Source organism: Sciurus vulgaris, assembly GCF_902686455.1.
Source record: "Sciurus vulgaris genome assembly, chromosome: 5".
In the NCBI taxonomy this organism is placed as follows: domain Eukaryota; kingdom Metazoa; phylum Chordata; class Mammalia; order Rodentia; family Sciuridae; genus Sciurus; species Sciurus vulgaris.
In genome coordinates, this window is record NC_136465.1 from 156,058,573 (window position 1) to 156,074,526 (window position 15,954).

At 35.2% G+C, this 15,954-nt stretch overlaps 1 protein-coding gene and 2 long non-coding RNA genes across 3 annotated transcripts in view; 2 read left to right on the forward strand and 1 right to left on the reverse strand.

The window, feature by feature from the left end:
- The window catches only part of LOC306662093, a 58,705-nt gene extending 57,959 nt beyond the window's left edge, over positions 1–746 (forward strand). Inside the window, exon 3 of the long non-coding RNA XR_013764063.1 lies at positions 637–746. This is a non-coding gene — a long non-coding RNA (uncharacterized lncRNA). The remainder of the gene's footprint in view (positions 1–636) is intronic.
- The window catches only part of NTN4 (netrin 4), a 103,783-nt gene that overhangs the window by 47,672 nt on the left and 40,157 nt on the right, over positions 1–15,954 (reverse strand).
- Positions 11,156–15,954, forward strand: part of LOC306662094 — a 32,970-nt gene continuing 28,171 nt past the window's right edge. The window contains exon 1 of the long non-coding RNA XR_013764065.1: positions 11,156–11,228. This is a non-coding gene — a long non-coding RNA (uncharacterized lncRNA). The remainder of the gene's footprint in view (positions 11,229–15,954) is intronic.

Below are 15,954 nucleotides of genomic sequence, written 5' to 3' on the forward strand. Positions count from 1 at the left end.
AAGTTATCTGTCAGTTCTATCACTAGCAGACGTCCAGTGCTTGCCTAGAAAAGTCGTTTTTTATTGTTGTTCTTTTGTGGGCAGAAGGCTTTCAGAAGTCAGCTGTCATGTGGTTGAGGAAATGGGACATGGGAGGAGGTTGTGGGAACCTGGTCACTGGCAGTGTCGATCATATGGGATGGACAATCACTTATCAAAATGTTGTAGACTATTTAGATATTAGATGGAAGATTGACCTAAGATAACCTTAGGGTCGTGTTAGTCTTAAGGTTCTGTAATTTCAAGGCTGATTTCTCTGTATTGTAGAGACTGTTAGGTTGTAGGCAACTATCCATAATCCTTTCTGAGCTACCAGATGTGATTCTCATAACACAGCTGGGGCCTCTTGCCACCTCACCAGAATGTTTCCAGAATCATCTGAAATCAACCAAGGGAGAACTATGACAATATTTCTTCTTTCATGGCTGATGTGGCATAAATGGGAAAGTAACCATTAATAGTGTCTGAAGCAAACTTTCATTTTTCATATTGACTATAATCGAATTAAATAAATTTTACTTTTATTTCTCTTTCTGCTTTCTTCCTCCTCCACTCTCTGTGCCATGTTGTCCGTTTCTGTGGTCGACGCCATCTTAGACTCAAAATCATTATAGTTTCTCCTTCCAAATAAAGATGTGCTTTGTCATCTAGTGTTGATGTTCCCCGAAGACAATCACCAAGGTGGAGTTCCACAGCAGAAAATCAAGGTCAGTGCTTCAGAGAACTCATCTTAACTAAATTCTTTAGAGAATATCTGATAAATTTGCTTCCCAATTGCTTTCTAAGAAAGAAGGAAACTGTTGTTTGACCTTCTTGTTCAGGTCTTCCTGAAAATGATCATGAAAGTTAGTGAGGAAAAAAAAAAAAAAAAAAAGAGTTGTTTTACGTCTTAGTGTTCAGAAATTTTTGAATTTCACAAATAGTAATTTCCTTGTGCCATTGCACTGTTACTGTTTATGTATACAAGACTTTTTATTCTTTACTGTGCAGCTTTGTCCAATGGAAAATGAATATTCTTTCAAACCATCATTGAAACTTTAAAAAAAAATGTTTGTGAAAGAATACAAACAGCGCTTATTCTATGAGCTGAAGAAAAATGTCCACTTAAAGGCAGCTGCAGGAATTCATGGGCCTCTATTTAGCTATAACAAATGATTTAGAAAGGGGAACAATACTATGTGGCAATTTAAGACCAAACGTGAAGGCAAAAACTGATGAATTTCTAAAGAGATAGTATGTCCCTTGTAAAGAAAAGGATTAACTTCTAAAAGAATGAACTTCTTATGCATGAAAAGAGATAAATTCTAATAACAGGCTAGCCTGTTCGAACCTGCTTCTCTTATGCAGGACAAAAACAGGCACAACAATGCTACAACACAACCTTTGAATAGAAAGCATTGTGAGCACGTTTTGCCTTTTCAGTAACGAATAAAATATGCCTTTTTCCTATTAAAGGTTTGCATGTTTTAATTTAACAGAAGTAAGAGTTCTGTGGTGAGGATGCAGCATAATAATTGTGCTTCGTGAAACAGGGGGCTTGAAACACCCTGTCAGAATGGGGCAACCTATTTTGGTTGAAGACTCAGTGTTTCAAATTCTTGTCTAGTAACATAGAAAAATACAAGCGATAATGAAAAGCTCTACAATTTATTTTTTAGTGTATATTTGAACACAGAAAGCACAGACAATAAAATGAAGGGAGTGATGGGTGAAAAGCAATTATGACAGAGAATGAAAACTGGCCAGTTCTCTAGGGACTGTTCCTCCCAGGTAGCTGGTCGCCTGACATTCTTCCCGTGGAGATCATTCCTTCAGCTCTCACAAGGTTGCATGTTCAGAAGCTCCTTATAAAAAGGCACGTACTGGCCTGGGAATGTAGCTTAGTGATAGAGCACTTACTTGCTTAGCATGCTGCTGGGCCCTGGGCTCTTTTGCCATTTCCACAAAAAACAACACATACAAACAAAATCTCAGGAGGGGCAAATTCTTAAATTATGAACAAGAACCTATCAGCGGGGATTCTAACCATTTGTTTTCAATCCTACAACTGGACTCAGAGTTGCCTGGAGGAGGAAGGGGCTTCCTGGAGGAGGGGAAGGGAATGTCTTAAGAGGAGCGGGAAGGAGCCAAAGACAAACTGTGCCTACTTCACTAATTTGCCAAGACCCTGCTCTGACTGACAGATCAGGGGAAAAAAGCATGAATGGAGCCAATGCAAATTTTGAAAGAAAGTGTTAAGTATTTAGCACTCTGTATGGGAATCAAATGCTTATCTGCCTTTCTCCACTAGATTGTAAACTCTTGCAGAGAAGAAACGGTGGCTTGAAATTTCTTTGAATCCCTAGTAACTGGCATATAATAGGTTTTCAATAAATATGTTTTTTTTTCATTCAGCTGATATATATTTAGTGAGACTTTGAGAACTTTGGTTATTGAGCTTAGTTCCATTTTAAAAACTGCCAAGGAGGCCGAGTGCTAATTATGCATTTGAAGTGAGAATGAGATACTTGCAATTGTTGAAGACCCTCAGATTTGTTCAAAGTACTTCCTATAAAGAATGTATTGGCTCATACCTGGGCATCTCTGGGAGATTTATGGTAAGTCTAAGGAACATGAATCTGTCATGGAGATGATGACAAATAACAATGATAGTAATAGTAACTAATCTCGCATAGTACTTACAATACACCAGGCACTTTTCTAGTCATTGTATAAATATGAACTCTTTTTTTTTTTTTTTTTTTTTTTTTGTGGTGCTGGTGATTGAACCCAGGGTCCTGTGCTTGCAAGGCAAGCACAATACCAAGTGAGCTTTATCCCCAGCCCTGAACTCATTCAATTTATGCAAAAACCCTACAAGGTTGGTGTGATAATTATTGCCCAATATCACAAATGAGTAAAGTAAGGTCTAAGGGGTTTAAATAATTTGCCCAAGGTCACCCTAGTAAGTGGTAGGGCTACTTTGTACTGTAGCCATCTGACTCCACAGTCCCAAATTAACCCCTAACCTATGTATTTATAATGTCCTGGAAAATGTATTTGGAGGGATTTACTTTGACCAAGTCAGAGTGATACATAAATAAAATTGGCATATCCCAAAACAATTTGTCCTTTAAGAACTCTTCAGGACAAAGGTTTGTTTGGACCCATAGTGAGCCATTTCATGGGTATTCTGTCCTTGAATGGATTATTAAGCTTATTCTTCCAGAAGAAGCAAGGAAGTTTTGAAGGTGGGTGAATAAAGGAAGATTGTCTCAATTTCCCATATGTGACATGAATAAGTTTACAGGTAGGGGTAGAGAATGCTTTTAGATACTCACTGAATTGCTGTAAAAACCTTTTCTGCTCATTGAAAAATCTAATGCCTCCTAGGGGAATTTCCAGGCCACTGCAAGCATTAACAAATCTTATCTGAAACTCCATGGAATAAATTTACAAATGGAGATGACAACGGGAATGTAAATTAATTGAATTAAAGATTTTCTCTTTGTGGATAGTGCCTTCTTTATGTTATTTACTATCCCTAATATAATCAGGAAAGGGTAGTAATGTCATATAAGGTGATGACTCTTACAGTCAGTCTTAAATTAGATTATGAAGAATAATATGGGAAATCACCATGTAAACCTAATGCTTTAGGTAGATTTTTAGATTAACTTATTTCCATTTTTCATGCAAAAAATTTTGTATGCCCCCAGAGCTTTGGTTGATTTATCTCATTGAAAATTTATCTGTTTTGTTGTCCATGCAATGCACAGACCCTAAAACATCAAGAGCTGAAGGGATACTCGGAAGCAAGTGCACATACACACTTTCCAAATTTTACCACATCTGTGTAGTCCAAATTCTGAGCTTCAATTCCAAGATTGCTTGGAGTTACAGTACAGCAAGTTTTGTTTTGCAGGATTACAGCTAGAACTAAGAACCAAAATAAATTTTGTGGTTTGTCTTTCAACATATAACATGACCACTTTTGTAAAAATTGGATGATTAGCCAAGAAGAAAAGAAAAGAAAGCAAAGAAACAGCCCCACCACCCCAATCAGGTCTTCTTCAGAAAGAAAGGCAGAAATTGCCCCAGAGTGAAAAGCATAACATGAACCGTTCAAATAAATCGCAGAGACTTTTTAGATTTATTTTTTTCTGTTGGTGGTGCTAGTGATTGAACCCAGGACCCTGTACATGCTAGGCAAGTACTCTACCATTGAGGTACATCCCAGCTTCCAAAATATTGTCAATAAAATAAACCTCACTTAAAAAGTCAAGTGAAAAAAAAGGCATTTTTTTTTAAAAAGTCAAATGAAAGCTGTTATAGCATTCTTATTGTTTTAAAATGTTTAAAATTGGTTCATTGGTTCAATAGTTTTTTTTTTTTTTTTTTTTTTTTCTTTGCAAGTGAGCAACTGAGTTTAAATGTTGGGGTTTTGAGTAACTTTAGGTAGGAGTCTTTTTTACCCATCAGAGAAGAAATGGTTTCCCAGAACAAACGTATCTCTTTTTCCTCATGGATAGGGACTACTTTCATTTATAAATATGAAGTTTGGAAGTTCAAATACAGCATTTGTTTGGGAAACTTCAAAACCAGAATTATTTTTCTTTGCCTATTTCACAAATTAGCAAATTATATTTCTACTACTGGGGGAAAAAACCCCCCAAAAACTGATAAATCTGAAATGGGAAAACATTACTGTCTAGCACACCCTTCTGGGCTATCTCTCCCTTTATTATCATTGAGCTATTTTGCAACTCTGTAAGTCGTAGAAAACTAGCAATAATGCAAATAGTTTTTGTTCATAGCAACACAAATCAGTTGTGTCTATTGACCTGTTTTGCATCTATCTGTAATTATATGCTTTATTTTCCTATGAATATGTGATTTCTTTGAATTTTCCTTTGAACTGGTTGTCAAGTCTTACTGGCCCCTTGTTAATGAGTTAAATTCATCTCTAACACATTTTCATTTTATATCTGTATAAGTCATGATTCCCTTTTAAAAATTTATCCTTTAACAGTACTATTTATTACCTTCCATGTGTTAACTGAAGTTTTTCTTTTAAACAAGAATACTTCAGGATTTACTTCTAAAGATGGAATTGCTACATGTTTTATATAGAGAAGTAAGTTCTGAATGTCTTATATTTTCATGAGATTAATTCTACCAGCTTCCTCTTTTCGGTATCATCAGGTACTTTATCTTCCCTCTGGGGACTGTAAGAAATATTTCTGCTATAAAAAATGCAAATAGCATTGAACTGAAAGCTGGAATGCCTGGGAGGCTTATGAAGATGACATTTAGATAAGATCACACTATTACCAACTTGGGAGTTTTTTTTTTTTTTTTTTTCCCTCCATACCATTACTTCCTTATGTAGAACTGTTTCTTATTTGTTCTTTGTTTCCACTGGGTTTGAAAAATTATTTCTGGCCACTGTGCTTTAAAAATGATTTCTTTTCTGGGGGGTAGGGTAACCAGTGATTGAACTGAGCCACATCCCCAGCCCTATTTTGTATTTTATTTAGAGACAGGTTCTCACTGAGTTGCTTAGCATCTCTTTTTTGCTGAGGTTAGCTTTAAACTTGCAATCCTCCTGCCTCAGCCTCCTGAGCTGCTGGGATTACAGGAGTAATTCCACTGTGCCTGGTTTAAAAAATGATTTCTAACAGATAATTTGACTAGATCCTACAAGTGAATTGAGCTAGCATATATGCATAATTTGGCTTCAGATTTGCATGTACCAACTGTCAACAAAGCAAGGTGCTATGATTTTTAAGATGCTTATTTCAGTGTATCTTAACACTTTGTTGCTTAAGAATATCAAATTGGCTTCTTTCCTCTGCTGTAACAGTCACAGTTTCTTCAACTGCAAATAAAGAGGAAAAAAAATGATTGACAAATATCACTAGATATGTAATGCTGAGCTTGTCCATGGGTAAATTTTGAGTTTCCTATAATATCATATAAGAAACTGCTTTACTACAAAACTAGGTAATTTGAAATTTCTTTCAAGCCAAAACTGCCGCCAAGTCACTAAGTTCAGTTACGAGAACAGTTGCTATGTGGCCATTTAACTCCCTCTCTGCTCTTCATTTGATCTCAGTTAAGTCTTGTTTTCATAGTTTCACTTTGCACTTGTCTTTTTATATTTAAACTTTTCCAGGATCACACAGCAAGTCAATTGCATAACAGAACTCTCAAGAGACTCCCAAAATATGAGAAACTCCATCTTAGATTAGTGATGTCATCCAGGGAATTTTTAAATTTTCCTTCCCACAAACACCAAAAATAATCTCTTTGAGGGAAAAAAAGGGATCCACTCATTTTCAACTTCTTAGTACCTATTTAATTTTAATACTTCCAGAAAGAAATTGCGAAAGTGGAATTAACAATATGTAACTATTAACATGCTGTTAAAAGTCTTACGATATAAGGCAGGAACCTGGGAAACTGAAAGCAAAAATGAATAGGACTCATTTTGTAAGCAACTTATCTGTTCAGCAGGGCTTGATGTGAGAATGAAGGAAGGTTTTGTGGGGTCTTGTTAAATGCCTTTTAGGATTTAGATGCGTTTTTATAATTAGTTGGGGGCCAGGTAGATTCTATTAGAAATGCTGTGGGGATTATTAAGTACTTTTCACCCCATTGACATTCATTTGCTCAATGTGATCACATAGCTTTTGCTTATTTTAAAGGAAAATTCCTTGTCACAGACTACTTTGCATTCTCTTACAAAGTTTTTTTTTTTTTTTAATTCATTCTAGTTCACATTTCCCTCTGTTTTCCTTCTTTCTTGACAGCCCTGTTTGACTGTCACTCAGTACTCTATACAGTGCAGAGGGTGTTACAAAAGTTGACTTGTTTAAGATAAATGAGCCCCTGATTGTAGTATAAGAAGCCAGTTGCTAAGGCATATTTTCTTTCATAGTTTTTGTTGTTGAATTAATTCATTCAGATACCTCTCTTCATATTGGAAAATCACTTGTTTCCGTGGGAGTCTTGTAGAACACAGTCTGCATTATTGGGTACGTTCATATGAAAGACCAAGGTGGAAATGACTGATTTATTTTAAAAGTTCTCCTTGTTTGGCGAATCTAACAGGATAGACAGCCATTAAAAAATCTGTGATCCCCTGTATATGTCCAGAAACAACAGCCACGGCTGTTGGAAGCATTGGTCTCTTCAAAACCCATCCATCCAAAGATACTGCTTTTTAAAAACAGTTTAATGACTGGGACTTGAAAAGAAATATATTCATTCTATAAAAGTCCCACATAACCAGCCATGTGTTTGTTTTTGAGTGATTTATATTTTCTTATTGAGCTATTGTTCACATAAAACTCATCATTTAAATCTTTTTAATGTATAATTAAAGGATACTTATGTATAAGTAGTTTTGAGTCTACTCAAAATGTGGTACAATCATTAACACCAATTCCAGAACACTGTCATCACCCTGGAAAGAAACCTCACATCCATTAAGCACTTACTCCCCATTACACCTGGCACCCACCAAACTGTTTTTTCTTTAGGAATGGCCAATCTCAGACCCTTCATATTAGAAGAATAGTAAATGGACTTTTGTGTCTGACCTCTTTTGTTTAGCACAATGTTTCCAAGTTCATCCATGTGGTAGCATGTGTTGGCGCTTTATTCCTTGGTTGGATAATCTTCCATTCTATGGATATACTGTATTTGTTTATCTGTACATCAACTGATGGACATTTGGGTTATTTCAACTCTTTTGCTACTATGAATAATGCTGCTATTAACATTTATGTTCAAGGTTTTGTATAAATATATATTTTCAGTTCACTTGGGTATAGACTAAGGAGTAGAATTTGCTGGGTCATATGATGACTCTATATTAAACTTTTTAAGGAAATGACAGATTCTTATCCACAGCATTAACTTACTTTTTATTACAGTCAGCAACATATGAGGGTTTCAACTTCCTTATGTCTTTGCCAACACTTGTTATTGTTTGTCTTTTGGTTATAGCTAGCCTAGTGGATGTGTAGTAGGGTCTTGCTTTAATTTGAGTTTCCCTAATGGCTAAAGATATTAAGCATCCTCTTATGTGCATATTGATCCTTTGCATATCTTTAAAACATTTTTTTTGTAGTTGTAGATGGACAGCATGCCTTTATTTTATTTGTTTATTTTTATGTGGCACTAAGGATCAAACCCAGTGCCTCATATATGCTAGGCAAGCACTCTGCCCTGACTCCCTTTGCATATCTTTGAAAAAATGTCCATTCACACCTTTTGCCCATTTTTAAATTGGGATATTTGTCTTTTTGTCATTGAGTTATGAGAATTACTTATATATTCTGGGTACTAGGACCTTATCAGATATATGATTTGGATAAGTTTTCTCCCATTCTTGCATTCTGTTTGTTTTTTTCTATTGTCTTTTCACTTTCTTGATGGTGTCCGTTGAATGAAAGTTCTTAATTTTGATGAAATTCAATCTATTTTTCTTTTTTTCTCAATATTTTTAGTTATTGATGGACCTCCCTCCCTCCCTCCCTCCCTCCCTCCCTCCCTCCCTCCCTCCCTCCCTCCCTCCCTCCCTTCCTTCCTTCCTTCCTTCCTTCCTTCCTTCCTCTCTTCTCTTCCTCTCCTCTTTCTCTCTCTCTCTCTCTCTCTCTCTCTCTCTCTCTTTTGTGCTGAGAATTGAACCCAGTGCCTCCTCACACATGCTAGGCAAGTGCCCTACCACAGAGCTACAACCCCAGTCCCTTATTTTTCTTTAGTTGCTTGTGCTTTGGTATCATATCTAAGAAAACGTTCCCTAAATCCAAAGTCATGAAGTTACATCTATGTTTCTTTCTAAGAATTTTACAATGCGAATTCTGTGTTGAGGTCTTTGATCTCTTAAATTAGTTTTATATATGTTGTAAGGCAGAGGCCCACATTTATGCTTCTACATGTGGCTTTCCATTGTCCCTTCACTGCTTGTTGAGAAGACTGTTCTTTCTTCATGGAATGGTCTCGATGCCTTTGTTGAAAATCAATTAACCGCAGATATATGGGTTTATTTCTGAGCTCTCTATCCCATTGATCTATATGGTATCCTTATACCAGTATCTCACTGTTTTGATTTCTATAACTTTGAAGTAGATTCTAAAATTGGGAACTATGAGTCCTCCAAATTTGTTGTTCTGCTTCAAGATTGTTTTGGCTATTTGAGGTCCCTTGTTTTTCCATACGAGTTTTAGGTTTACCTTGTAAATTTCTGCAAAATGGCAGTTAAAATTTTGATACAGATTTCATTGAATCTGTAGGTCAATTTGGAGAGTATTGCCATTTTAACAATATTAAGCCTTCCAGTGCATGAACAGACATTTCATATAAAAGGTATAATAATATATATGAACTTTTGTGTCCAACCTTTTGTGTTTTTCCCTTTATTTGGGTTTTTACTTTCTTTTAACAATGTTTTTGAGTTTTCAGTTCTAACACTTGATTATATTAATCCCTAAGTGTTTTATTTGTTTTGATGTGGTTGTAAATGGAATTGTTTTCTTAATTTTATTTTTGAATTTTTCATTGCTATTATATAGAAATACAAGTGATTTTTGAATGTTGATTTTATGTCCTACAACTTTGCTGAACTTGTTGATCAGGCCCAGTATTTGTGTGTGCGTGTGTGTGCGCACATATGTACTTTCCTATATATAAGGTCATATCATCTGTGAAGAAAGATAGTTTTACTTCTCTTCTGATCTGGATGCCTTTTATTCATTTTTCATGCCTAATTGCCCTGGCTTAAACTTCCAGTACAAAATTGAATAACTGTGGTGAGAGCAAGCATCCTTGTCTTGTTTCTGATCATAGAAGGAAAGCATTTGGTCTTTCACCACTAAGTATGTTATAAATGTGGCTTTTTTTGTAGATGACCTTTATTATGTTGATGAAGGGAACATCTATTTTTAGTTTTTTGTGTGCTATTTTTTTCATTATTCATGAAAGGATGCTGGATTTTGTCAAATGCTTTTTCCTGAATCTATTGAGAAATCATGTGGTTTTTGTCCTCTATTTTAATATTAAGAAACAGTACATTGGCTGACTTTCTAACGCTAAACCAACCATGAATTTCAAATTCTTGATATTTACTGGAGTAAAATTTTATAACCAAGAATATACTTCTCTTCTTTCCTCAACTGGGAAGTATTACTACTGTTTCCAATAATTAGAGAAAAACAGTGCATCAGTGTTGACTGACTTAGCAATGTCTAGACAAAAATATTTTAAAGGATTTATCTTAACTAAGAAGTAAAAACTCAATTTCTAGAATTAAATGTCTTCAATACATGTTGTAGCATGAAAAAAAACTTAAAAAATCTAGTATAATAAATTAAATGGAAAAATAGTACTATTTATTATACTGACAGGTAGCCGATGTATTTAAGGTCATCTGTCTTAGTATTTATAAATTATATTATTCTGTTTTTTTCAAGTCCTACAACGTATGCAATGTGGCTATACTAGATATTGAAATATTATAAACTGTTTGTTATGAGATACCTTTATGCTAATATAGCTCTTTGGCGTCTGAGCATTCCATTCAAGCAGATATTAGTAGATTTGATAAGAATAATTTATTGCTAAAACTGGAACATTTTAAATTTCATAATTACTCATTATTTAATATCTAAAGCACAGAGAGCAGGATCTTGCTTTTCTAGATATGTACTGCATGATAACAATTTAATTCCCTGGCAAGGCTATTTTAATTCCATTGCAATCTGATGAATATAAGGAAATAATATACAATAGAATGGATTCAAATATCTCTTGTGAATTAGATCTTTCAGTAACAAATCTAACATGTTTTGGTTGCTAATTAATTATAAACCAAATGTTTTGTAATTGAATTATTAAGGATTTTTATATTATGGAAAAAAGAAGTAAATTGATGTTAGAATGGTATTTTAAAATTAAAAGTCAATATAGGTGAAATAGAAATGAGTTTCCATTATAACTTCTTTTCTGTTCAACCCAGAAAATCACATAAAAAATGTTCCAAAGTTTTGGTGTCATCTATGTCTGAAGAAGAGTAAGAAAAACAATGGCAATAACAAATAATCTCACTGTTTTTCCTTTCATCATTTTTCATAAATCCAATAATGGAAAGACACTGAAGATAAGTTAGTTACTCTCTGAAGAAATGTGACTCTGGATCAAAGGTAGAATAATCAGTTTGAATTCTTAATATTTTCATGATTGCATTTATTTACAAAGCCTATTTAAGAGGATTTCCTTTCCTTGAGATGGTCTTATAGTGAATTATTAGTCTTTATCTTATTGCTTTCATAAGACTATGAAAATATCAATTGAAAATAAGAAGAACTCTATATGAAACAGTACTAAGCTGTTCTGAGGTTCTTTTCTTAGCATTATGTGGGTAATTGTGACATAAAAGAATAAATTTTGAAATTAGATACATGGGCTTTTTAATCTCTACTCTCAGTAATCTTGGATAAGATCGTTAATAACATAATATGGCTTCCTACTATCAAGGATAGGATAAAAATACTGGCCCTATTCATTTTTGGGGGGAATTAAAAGAGAAAATAAATATAAATGTGTGACATAATCAAGAAAGTCATTATTATAAACATTATTATTTGGAGCGAATCTCTTATCTTTTAAATGCCATTAATTCATTCATATATTAACAAGGAATTTTTTGAACCTATTACATTTTAGACAATACAAATGTCCCAGTTTTGCTATGAAAGAAGCAGATGCTCTAGTGGATAAGGAAAGTTGCATATGTAAGTAAATGACTGCAATGCTGTGAGGTAAATGCTGTATTTGAGAGAAATATAGGGAGCTCTGGGCAGCCTGAGGAATGACTGGGGTTTTGTGGAAAGACCACTAAGAATCTGATTATTTGAGAAAGGCGACAGTTCTTTGTTTTGCATGTTAGTGAAAGTAGGTGGAAAAGATTGGAGCAAGCTGTCCTCACTTCCCCTACTCTCGTGTATCCCAAAATTAAATTATCTTTTATTACACATGGGAACTGAAATTCCAAACAGGAATTAAAAGACAAATGTGCTGCATCTATGAATTGTCTCCCCTATTTAGTATATGGACATAGTCTGGTTCCGTGTTCCCTTTAATTTTAGAGCCCCAACTAGGTTCTTATCTGGCAAACAATGAAACCACTGCCCCGCAGAATTCTGAGAGCTGACTGAGCCTGCCACATGCCATGCCCAGTAGTGATGTCCTTAGATATGCAGAAATAAAAGGCAACAGACACTTGACCAGTGTTTATTCTTATGAACGTCATAGTTGTTGAGTATCATACATAAAATACTTAATGGTGAGATTATGTAATCATTTTCTATTTTTAACATGTGAGTTCTTTTAAAGCTAGCAATTTTTTTAATTTAAAAAAATCATAATTTTCTGGGGTTTTCGTATCTAAAGAACTAGAGAGAAAAGCTAAACTGAAAGCAGAGTTCTACGTTACTAAAAAAATGTGAATTTTCTGTCTTCTGTGACTTTATATTATAAAATGTGTACTTGTTAAACTTATGTGTCTGTTCAACAAATATGCTCCTTGTAAAAGGGAATAAGGACTTAAATTTCAGTTTATCTTCTACTGAATATAATTGTTTTAGGACAAGTGAAGTACATTTCCAGCTCTTATAAAATTGGCAAGATGCAAATGAAATACTACAGAGACACTGGTTGTGAACCAGAGGTCAGACACCCATCTGTAACCTTAGCTTTCCTCTTCCTGTGTAGCTTCCTCCCTCCTCTCCTCTCCTCCCCATTATATTAGCAATTACTGGGAGATCAGGTCTTCCAGACATAGAGATCTGACTCCAGGCTCTCAACTATTCACAGTATGGACCCCAAAATGCTACATCGAAAATGAAATTGTTCATGAAAAAATTTACAAAGAGAGATATGCATTAAACCTGGAGTTGGGACATTTTAAAATAAGAAAAATAACAAATTTAAGATGTTCTATCCCAAATTTATAGAACTAGCAGTTCAAACCTGTTAAATAGATCCATTTTTGTACCTTTACAGTACCCCCAGTTTTGAACTAGATATAAATATGCTTCCCTTTCTGCAAAGCATGTTCACGAAAAGCAGAATGAAAAATGTAGTATTTTGGAGAATCAACCTTACTTTCTCACCGGCTTCTATTTTACTTTTCGATATGTCAGCTCTCACACCAACATTTTAGCTTTCAGATGCTTTTATCCTTTCACCTCTCTGTGAAATAATTAAATACTTATAAATAAATGTTTAAATGTCCTGGGAGAACCCTTGAAAGGAATCCCATAGGGAATCCTTCCATGAGTGTAAAGGTTATTTTCTAATGCCCCTGGTTCTCAAGACTTCTGGTTTCCTAATCATCAAATAAAAAGAGTAATTACTCATTGCTCAGTGAGTAGTTACTCATTGCTAAGGACTACTGGCAAAGCTGTACCACACTAACGCAGGAGTATTGAAAAGAAGTTTAAGACCTTGAGACCAATTAGGAAGAGCCTCACATCAACTGTCAAGTTGGCATACTTTATGTTTTGTTAATATTAGGAAAATATTGTGCCCCCCTTGGTGACAGGATTACCTCTTCCTCCAGATCCTAATGTGAGAAATGAAAATGTGAAAGGTTGCTGCTTCTTTTCATCCGCAGCAAAAATGATTAAGGACTAGACATGGAAGTAAAGGATAGGAAATCCAGAAATACCTCTTACTAATGAAACCAAAGAAACTTCCCCCTGCCAAAGACAGCCACTTCTAAATTATTTACTTTGTAGATTACCCAAAGTTATTGTTGTCATTTTTTTCTCTTTTTCCTCCCTTTGGGCCAATTTGCCAGTTGCCGAATGGAAGAGAAGACAGAACCAATGTTAATATCTCGTTCCATATTAAAATGTAGATGACCTGTATAGATTACCCATCCCTACAAGAGGAGTCTTTTGAATAGGAGTTCTTTCCCCCCTTGGAAGTTTATTGTGGGTGGAGGTGGGGTACAGTAGAGACAAAACTGAGTGCGTGTAATTGCTCTATTACTGTGACTTCAAATAAGTAAGCTGATCTCTCTGTACCTCAATTTCCTTTATTTTCAGAATAGTTATAAAAATACCTTCTGGAGTTGTAGTAAAGATCAAGTGAAATAGTGGATGAAAAAGAGCTTCATAAAATAGAAAGCAGCTAACTGTTGGTGGCGAAAACTTGCTCTTTCACATCCTCACTTCCATCCTCCAAATGCCATCATCCTGCTCGGTCCCTTGAACCCGTCATCCCCCTGCCCATTGTCCCTCCCATCCTTTCTCCCCTCTTTTCTCTGTTCTTAGCATAATGTCAACTGTGATTAGATCTATATCTTTCATAGCACTGGTGCCTGACAGGTGAATTTAAAGTGTGGCCCTCCCCTTTCTGAGTTCTGGGGAAGTCAGTTAACATTTCCAAGCTTTAGTTCTTCATCTATGGACGAAAATGATGATAATATATGATATAGTTGTGAAGATTAAGTTCAATAACATTTGTAGCCTGATAGTATATAACATGGCACTTGGTGAGGAAGTGGGGGCTGTTAGTACTCCTAATTCATAATAGTTAATTTCTTCTATGCTAAGATTTTTTTCTATGCTAATTTACAGATGTTCGTTTCCAAACATGAATGTATGTTTTAATATATAAGAATATTTTAAAATTCTGATTTAATAACATTTTTTAAACCCTCCAATCTTTTCCTTTAGGCTGCGAATATTCAAGAACTTTCAAAATATACTTTTGGCTCAGTCATAGTAAAGAAATTTTCAGAAGAAGACAAGCTACAGCTTTAAATCTTTCCTGAAGCTATAAGATGTGATATGCGAGATATTCAAACATAAATACATGAATAAGTGTACTCAGATTCAGTTGGGAAAAACTTTTGGAATGAGACCATATGAATGATTCTTCTAAAACCTATCTTAAACAGCGAGGTGACTGAGTACATTATCCCCAAATCCTATTAACATAGCTCTACAGGTTTCAGTGTTTACTCTTAGATTTAATACACAGCAGTCAAAATAGTAATGCTTTTTTCTAATGAGTTTCTCATTGTGAAAGAAAAGTTCATCCTAACAAGTGTAACTTAAGGCATTTAAATAATTCTCCATGGTACTCTATGGGATGATATTTTAGTACAACAATGAAATAGTCCATGTTCCTTCTTATTACCATCTATCATCCAACAGCTATAAAGTCACCAGCTGCTGGAAAAAAAAAAAAAGAGAGAGAGAGAACTAAATCAGTCCTCTACAGCTGCAAAGAGAAGAAAGCTTAACATCTCCTTTTCACATAATTTCTGGGATCTCAGCAGGCTGGAGTTAAAGTACAGTTCTTGTCACAAAATCCTATCCTTGTAAACATGTCAAGCAGCACGTAGCCCTGATTTATTTTTGTGGTTATTGGGGAAGAAGTGTATGTGGGAGAAGCAGTAGAGATGACTGAGATAACACAGCATCATGATAACAGCAATGTAAGTTGGGTTTACCAGATCCCAGACCCTGGCTATCATACTTTTTAATCCTCACAGTAATTGCAGAAGTAGATATTATCCTTGTTTATTTGGAATTTGAGGTTCAGTGAGACTGAGTAACTTAGTAAATGCCATGATGAGTCACATTCAGGTCCATTTGACTGCAGTGTTAGGGTTTTAATCATTGCATTGTCCTGCCTTCCAGCAAAAGGAAAGTGGAGGAAAAATGGAACTGGTGCAGGCCAACTGGGAAATGGGAAGAAGGGAAATATGGAGAAGGTGGTACCACTTTAGAAGACACACGAAGGGGACTGGGGATATAGCTCAATGGAAGAGTGCTTGGCTAGTGTGGGTGAGGCCCTGGGATCCATCTCCCCCACAAAAAAAGGACACATAAGGCTGCCAATTTGTATCCC